Source organism: Aplysia californica, unplaced genomic scaffold, assembly GCF_000002075.1.
Source record: "Aplysia californica isolate F4 #8 unplaced genomic scaffold, AplCal3.0 scaffold00186, whole genome shotgun sequence".
In the NCBI taxonomy this organism is placed as follows: Eukaryota; Metazoa; Mollusca; class Gastropoda; order Aplysiida; family Aplysiidae; genus Aplysia; species Aplysia californica.
This window is the reverse complement of record NW_004797456.1, coordinates 404,791-411,156: the sequence shown is the minus strand read 5'-3', so window position 1 is coordinate 411,156 and position 6,366 is coordinate 404,791. Positions and strand designations below refer to the sequence as shown.

The 6,366-nt window shown below is 39.1% G+C and overlaps 1 protein-coding gene across 1 annotated transcript in view; it reads right to left on the bottom strand.

The window, feature by feature from the left end:
* Window positions 1-2,099, bottom strand: part of LOC101851640 (filaggrin-2) — a gene marked incomplete at its 3' end in the record, with an annotated part of 34,010 nt that extends 31,911 nt beyond the window's left edge. Inside the window, 1 exon segment of the mRNA XM_013082634.2 lies at window positions 1,910-2,099.
* Window positions 2,100-6,366: the final 4,267 nt, after the last annotated feature.

The following is a 6,366-nucleotide window of genomic DNA, read 5'->3' as shown; positions in this document are numbered from 1 at the left end:
GTGTGTGTGTGCGTGTGTGGACGTGAGGGGGCGGGGGTGGGTATTAATTTTTCTTTTATGGATGAATACCTGACTGATAATGCCGACGATATCTACCTTAAATCATGTCCACCTTTTTTCTTCTACTGGGTGCACATTTCGTTTGTTTTATTTGACTGTTATCCAGGCAACCACAGATCGAACAACAGAGGGAAAGTTATGAAATTGAAGAGTAGTCTCTGGCTCTCCTCCCACTTAACATTGTCCTATCAGCGATGGACGCTAGCTATAAGGAGGGACCAGTCTCTTAAATAACCGCACTGTGTTAACATGGATGGTAAAGCCATGCAAACTTTATCATAGTGTATGTTACAAAAGCTGCCTCACATATCAGCGTGTCTTGTCTCTGACATTTATTGTCTGGGGCGTTTTTGCCTATTTCGCAGGAATTTTATAACGTATAATTAAAGGCAACCAAATTAACTTAGCCTTTCCAAATTACAAAAACAAAACAGAGACAAAAACTAAAACTAAAACAAACAAATAAAACAAATCATAAGAAAACAAAAAGAAAGAAAGAATTAATGGAAATGGAACACCCTCGTGTCGGCCCTCCTCTATCTCCCCCCCCCCAACCTCGTCACCCCCTCCCCTGGTCCATATCAAGGATATAAATAGAATGACTGGCACTAAGCATTGACATTTTATGTTCGAAATTTGAAGAAGGTGATAAGAGGGTAGATTCTAGGCGCTGTGACATTAGATTTCATAAGGAGCTATCGCTAATACGTAGAGATAAATAAGAAACCTTCCTGTGGATAAGGTCGGTATTTCAATAAGTGCGGTTTATACGTTCAGACGTAGTTTAATATGAATAATATTAGAATACTATAATGTCATCCTCTTATATGGTCAGAATACTCGCTGCGAGGTCCAATTTTGCCTTGGTAGAAAAGGAAGTTTGACTCCTTTTCACCTTTTGATTCTTTTTTAAAATTTAAAGTCTTTTGACACCGGCAGTTCAAGACTCAAATTTCATGCATGTATGCGCTACAAATAATATGACGAGGGTGTTGTTCAGGTTGCGGTTTATTTTTGTTTAATGTTTTAATTATTTCAGTTGTGTTTTTTGAGGGGGGGGGATACGCACAAATATAAGGTATCATCATCATCATCATCATCATCATCATCATCATCATCATCATCATCATCACCATCATCATCACCATCACCATCACCATCATCATCATCATCATCATCATCATCATCATCATCATCATCACCATCACCATCACCATCACCATCACCATCATCATCATCATCGTCATCATCATCATCATCATCATCATCATCATCATCGTTTAAAAAGCTGAATATGTAGGGAGAGTCTTTTGTCCTTCACGTAGGCCTTCAATGTAGAAATCGTTTGAAAGTGGATTACTTTCGGAACATGACATTTTAACAGTGTTTAACAGTGTATTGTTTAGATTTTACTTTCAAGAATGTCGTACGAATCCCCCTTCTCCCCCCTCCCCCCACCTCGACCCCCACCCTTAAGTAGAAGGAAAAGTGTTATTTTCTGTTAATCTTTCACTTGTATATTCATATATAAAAGGGAAAGAGAGATAAAGAGAGAGAGAGAGAGAGAGAGAGAGAGAGAGAGAGAGAGAGAGAGAGAGAGTAACAGGATTATAAAAAAAATCATACTCAAACACTTTTGTTTAAATACTTCAATCCTAGGATCTGTTTATGTGTATATATTCATTGAGTGGAGTGAGACTGCAGTAAGTTACTGCTGCCACCGTCAATGCTGTCATTACCACAACTGCTGGCGTCACCTCAGCGTAAACAAGCAGATTCTTATTTCTACATCTTCTCATAATATAGTAGTTCAAGTCACTAGCAGTAGTAATATTCCCATGGCACTTACTTCGAGCTGCCCCAGGCTAAACGCAGTCACGTTTGATCGTCTCAAAATCCTTAGCGTTATGGAATCAACAATCAAAACACAGAGAGCTAAATCCATTAAGAAGTGCACTGATCCTGCACAAGAACGGTACACCGTTCCTGTATAATCACACCTGTACGGGATAATAATGGGCCCAAAGACAGGGGGCTTTTCAGGGAGGGATCGACTGGGCTGGGTCAACGCTCGACTCGCACGCACAATCAGAGGTTGGAATGAAGGGATCCGGGTAATGAATTAAAGAGACCGCTTATCCGGTAAAGTTATGAAAAGGAAGAGCAGATGCTGGTTTACGAGAACATAATAAGAAGAATGTCATATATTATATCGTCACCCCAGAACTATTTTGTCCAAAATGTACTTAATTAAAGGGGCAACGATATCTATTTCTCTCATCCGTTACCTAGAATGGTTTTGGCTTTTTTTCCAGTTGAGAGAAATGATTCCCCAGTACACGTTATTAATCCCTCTCTCGCTCATTGTGTGCCTCTTTCTCCCCCTTCTGTCTATCTCTCTGTCTCTCTGTCTCTGTCTCTGTCTCTCTGTCTCTCTGTCTCTCTGTCTCTCTGTCTCTCTGTCTCCCTCTGTCTCTGTCTCTGTCTCTCTCTGTCTCTGTCTTTGTCTCTCTCTCTCTCTCTCTCTCTCTCTCTCTCTCTCTCTCTCTCTCTCTCTCTCTGTGTGTGTGTTAGTGAATGCTTGCGTGTGCGAGTGTGTGTGTTGGTGAGATGTGATATCCGAACTGTATGTGTATATGTGTGTGTTTGTGTGTGTGTGTGGGGGGGGGGGGGAAGGCTCCGTCCAGGCGAAAAAAATACAGCACATGGAACCTAAATTGGCGAGTTTTGGTGGGGATCTCGATAAATGGAAATTGGAATCCCTTTAGTGTATCCTGAGATCTAATTTCTGAGCACGAGTTTAGTGTTAAAAATATCACGTTCTTTTGGCTAATTTGTTGTCTGTGGAGCCACTTATCGAAAGCAGCGAGTGACTTTGTTAAAGTGATTGGAATTGTAAGTGAGTAGGCCCACAATCCGGTTCATCAGGGAATGGATACTTGTCCAGCAACTCAACGTACTACTACGCAGTCGGGTGTCTGGTTCTGGAGGGGACACATGGGAGTGGAGTATTGATTTTGAGTCGACCTCTCCATTCCGGACTTCAGAAATAAATTTCCTCAAGTTTGATTTATTGATCTGTGTACGCAAGGATTAATTCGAAGATTTACAACTATTTATATCTGTAACAAGAGAGGCTGGGTGACGAGCCCATTGGGAGTAAAAGGTCTGGCATATTTTTTAAAAGAAAAATTCTCACACATAGAAATAATTTGAGGTCATACTATTGTATTTTTAACGCTCTCAACATTTAAACACCCTCGGCTAAAAGCAAATAAATTAGAACAATCAAACAAACAAACAAACGAACCGAACAAATCAATATTCAAATATAACACACCCTTATCGACACAATTTAGATCAATGCTCGCTAACAAGGACGATATCACCCACTGGTAGGCCATTTGGTAAATTTGGTCGGCGGTAGGAGTTCATCCTGGTAGTAACAGGTATCATATTTTTACTGTCTCACTAGGAAATATATTGCTACCATGGAATTAAAACGTTCTATCTGATCAGTCCCTAGTTTTGAGAAAACTGACGTTAAATTTTTTTAGTTTTACAACATGCTAATTTTTTTTCGATTGCATTTCTTTGAATATCTTTATTACGAGTTTGAAAAATCTTACAATTTTGATAGAGCAAAAATTTGGTTTTTGACCTCGTGGTCTCAGTAACTCAAAACGGCCAAAAATGCCAGAAAGTACTTTGTAATTCTAAGGTAGCGGCATGTAAGAGAGCGTACGTAAATTGTAGCCTCTTAAATCTGTCAAAGTGGGCGCTTTGCTATAAGAAAAAGGCTGACAAACACTGGGCTGGATTACATTAGAGATAATCTGCTTTGGCCTGTCTGTAATGGTCAATGTGGACTGGGTGAGACAGAGCATCTCAGCAGCACGACTGAGTCCCCGTTCTCGATTTAAAAAAATATAGAATTCCCTATGCGGGGGAAAAACTTATTTATTTTGCGTGCGTAGAAAAAGAGCCCAGTCATTAAACATAGAAATTGGTACATTGAAGGTTTCAAGCTTCTTTTAAAAAAAATAAAAGGTGGAAATGAAAGGTCAATAGGGTACCATAGTATTGTTCATTATTATTGAACCATTATGTATGTTGTCCTTTCATTAACTCTTGGTAATGGTGAGCCAGTTCAGCTGGTGCACTGCATAGTTCTCTTGTTTACAATCATCACAGAAAGGTACAAAACCCCAGAAAGTCTTTCTGTTCTGTAACAAAGGTGCATGTTTATTGTAGGGATTAGTCATAATTACATAAGTGATCTATATCGTGTAGAAGGAGAAGTAGAATCGGTTATCATTACAAAAAAAGACATGCATTGTTAGGTTTCTGTACTTATCTTAGACGTTTGTTGATTTCAGCAAAATCTGATACGACATCCTAATGAACAAACAATCCCGCTTGCAGCTGTTTGTGTGCTCAGAACTGCTCCTTTATTAGTCATTCGTTATCGTAAAGGGGGGTGGGGGTGGGTGGGAGAGGGCTGGTTTTAAATTGACGATTTTCGGTCAATTTATGGTATCAGGACTTTTAACGCATTATAATACTCCAATCACTTGTAAATCTAAAAAGTGCTTACTCTCTGTGTTACAACCATTATCTTTCAGATTTTCTGTCCTACAACTTTCATTGTGCCTTTTATGTAACGAAGTGTCGTTTTTTCTTAAAACTTCAATCTTTGATGTTTTCACTCATCTACTTTTTAATTTTATTTTTGATTCCAATGAAAGTTTTAGGGCTGGTTATTCATACCATGACCTAACTTTTTATCGGTGGAAAATAAAATCGATGCATTCCTAAGTGAATTACATGGATGATTATGTAATCGAATTCAAAGGCATGAAGGGGTAGGTCAGTTATCCATCTCTAACTTTTTTCATATTCAAGATATCCAGAACTCCAAAGGTACAAAATTTTGTATTGAGTGTATCTATCAAGTACCAAATTTGAAAAATTGGCTGGTAAATAAAAAAATCCTTTTTACTTTTATGGAAGCTGTTTATTTTCAATACGGCGGTCGTTACCATTGCAATCGTAGACTTAAAAAAAAAAAAAAAAAAGTTACATTTTATATATTTTCCTGTTATACCTCCCTGCTACAAGGCTTTATCTAAAAAGGCCATAGTTACAGAGATAGGTTTATAAAGCAGCCCTTAAAAGTCTCTTTCATCACTATAAGGTTATTTTAGAGGCAGGGTCTCCAAATTAAACTCCTGTCTCCGATAGGACCGCGTCAAATGAGTGGAGAGCCGAAAAAATTTCCCAAACAACTGGAGTCCACAATGCACCGTTGGAGATTCGAAACAGTTCCATTATCTCCCTAGTCCAGTATTATATGAACTGTTTCTTCTCCTCTTATGGTATGAGAACCTGTCGCTGCTCGTGAGCTTGGCCACTCACTGGAGCAACCAAGCATTTCAAAAGGAACGTTACAATGTTGATGACACGTTACATTTTCTCTATAAAGACTTGGCGGACACATGTGTCCGATCCACCGATCAGCAGCAGACCAAACGAAATGTTGCGGCACATAATTTCGGATCATCATACTCAAATTAGATACACGAATTTACATATTCTACTTCCTAGTATGCAAACTGTTCCCCGCCTCTTCAAATTTTAGACTAAAAAATTATAATTAAAAAAACCAAAACAGTTGGAAACTGAATGAATAATAACAAACTAATCCTTCTTTTTAAAATGTCCCTCAAAACAGCGTGTCTTCAACTCAAGCATTGTCGAATGACCAGAATGTGAGTCGTCAATAAATTAAGTGTGTCAGCGCATGGAATGCTTTGCTTGTGGTGCAGCAGCAAGGCGCTATGTCGTCGCACACAGACCTGAGTTCAATTCCCGTGTGGGGAGAATATTGACCGAGAAGGCGCCTCCTAAATAATCGGAATTGTGTCTATACGGGCGCATGCAACACCTGCATTTTTATTAAAAGATTTTAGCTTCCATTCCAGCTTGTGTGAAGGAATCACGTTACTATGTTAAAGAAGGAAACAAATCGCTGTGTAAGGAGCTGTAGCTCTTACTTGCTGGCTCTTTCAGAGGAGAGTCTTATTCTTCAGGTGCGTGTTTGCGAAAAACTTAATTCTAGTTTTGTGTTCTCTCACTTATCTTCAATTAGCAAACCCTGTGCCAACCGTAACACATGTATCAACCCTGATAACGTAACATGACAGAATGTAGTAGTAACCCCTCTTGTATTTACATTGTGTTTCCGTTCTTTACCCCTACCTCTGGTTAAGGTGCTCGAATACAAACAATGTTCGGTGGTCATGG